Below are 1,706 nucleotides of genomic sequence, written 5' to 3' on the forward strand. Positions count from 1 at the left end.
CTCTGCGTGTGTGCGGCGGGCAGCGGCCGCAGCAGCTCCTTGATTCAATAGATGAGATGGAAGGAGAAAAAAAAGAACTCTCTCCATTTGGAGAAAGAGGAGGAGGAGGGGAGGGGGTGGAGGGGGAGCAAGCGAGCGAAAGAGAAAAAGGCTGGAGCTCCCGCCCCCGGGGCTGTCAGATGGCTTGGGTTTCTGCGCCGCGATTGGCTCACCGAGGGCAGAAATTACTCAGCAAACATGACTATTATTAGCTGCTTAGCAACAGCTCACCAAAGTAGAGAGACCACCCAGGTAGGCAACCTCAGTGTGTGCTTCCCCGGCCTCGGGGGGAGCCCCCGCGAGCGCCAACCTTCTCGCACGCAGTCCTTCCATTAAGGAATGCTACCCCCCTCCTTTCTTATTCCTTTTCTTTTCAACTGTGTTTCTTTTTTTTTTCTTTTTTGGTGAGACGCCTTTTGCGCGCGCACACACACGCGAACACATACACAAGAGCATTTACTTCACGATAGACACGGGGGGGCATGTAATATTTTTTTTAAGCGCTTAAACAATTTCTGAAATTCCTCAAAGAAAACGCTTTCAGAGGCACCTTGGCCTCAAGCTGCAGCAAATACTGGGAGGTCCGGCTTGAATTCCCAGGCCTGCACCAATAATGACAGGGTGGTGGATAGTGCGCCAGTGTGTGCCAGATTTTTTTTTTTTCTTCCTCTCTTTTCTTTTATAACTAAAGGCAAGACTTAGGCTCTCGCAGGGAACAACGCCTCATATTAAGATAAACAAAATGGAAAGTTAAAGAGGAAAGCAAGGACGTTGGGAAAAAGCCGCCGTTTCTTCAAATCCGTCTCGCCCCGAACCGTCCCAACACACAGAAAGACACAAACACCTCCCCCCCAGGACAGCATAGTCCAGGTTTGAAGGAGTCACTGTTCTATAAACGTAGAATCTAGATACCAACCCAGTCTCGTGGAGGCAGAGGCGTTTTATTTGAATCTTTAATGTAACATTCATAAAAATCCTTTCAATGATCTAGAGAAACGGAACCATTTACTTGAAAGTAGTTTTCATGATTATTTTGAGTTTAGATTCCCCGTCCTTTTTATTAACCACAACTTTGTAAAAAGTAGCCTTAAACTTTTTCTAAAAAACAAAAATGGGTATACATCCTTTTATATTTAACAACAGCATGAAGTAGGGAGAATAGAAGCTTGGAAATTAGATTCATTCGAAACAAATTGTGCGCAGGTCGCGAGGATTTGTCTCGATCCTGCACCCAAGTCATCATCCCAAGGGCTCGCTTTCCGTTCAGGAAGACAACACGCGACCTCTGGGGGTGATGTATACTATGGCCAGAAGCAAATTAAAAGTTTGCACAACCACGCTTTTAAGAAAAAAAAAAGAATTCTAGGGCGGGATGCGTTTTTCTTACATTTTTAAGTTCAGTCCACAACCCACGATTCTCTTTTTAGTATTTAATTCTTCCCTTTTTTTTTCTCTTCCTTTCTTTCTGGAGTTGAACTGCAGAGGGACTCGCGGTAGCGAGAAGACGACTGAAGCCGTGAAATAGGGCAATGTGACTTTAAAATGCACACGGTGTGTGTTCATTGAAGGAAAAAAAAAAAAGGAAAGAAAGGAACCCAGATGGAGGGAAGAGGGAGGAGCGGGGGAGAAGGCGGGGCGCGCGCAGACACGTGACCAGGCCGGGCGCG

Source organism: Fukomys damarensis, unplaced genomic scaffold (assembly GCF_012274545.1).
Source record: "Fukomys damarensis isolate Sample0158 unplaced genomic scaffold, DMR_v1.0_HiC HiC_scaffold_27, whole genome shotgun sequence".
In the NCBI taxonomy this organism is placed as follows: domain Eukaryota; kingdom Metazoa; phylum Chordata; class Mammalia; order Rodentia; family Bathyergidae; genus Fukomys; species Fukomys damarensis.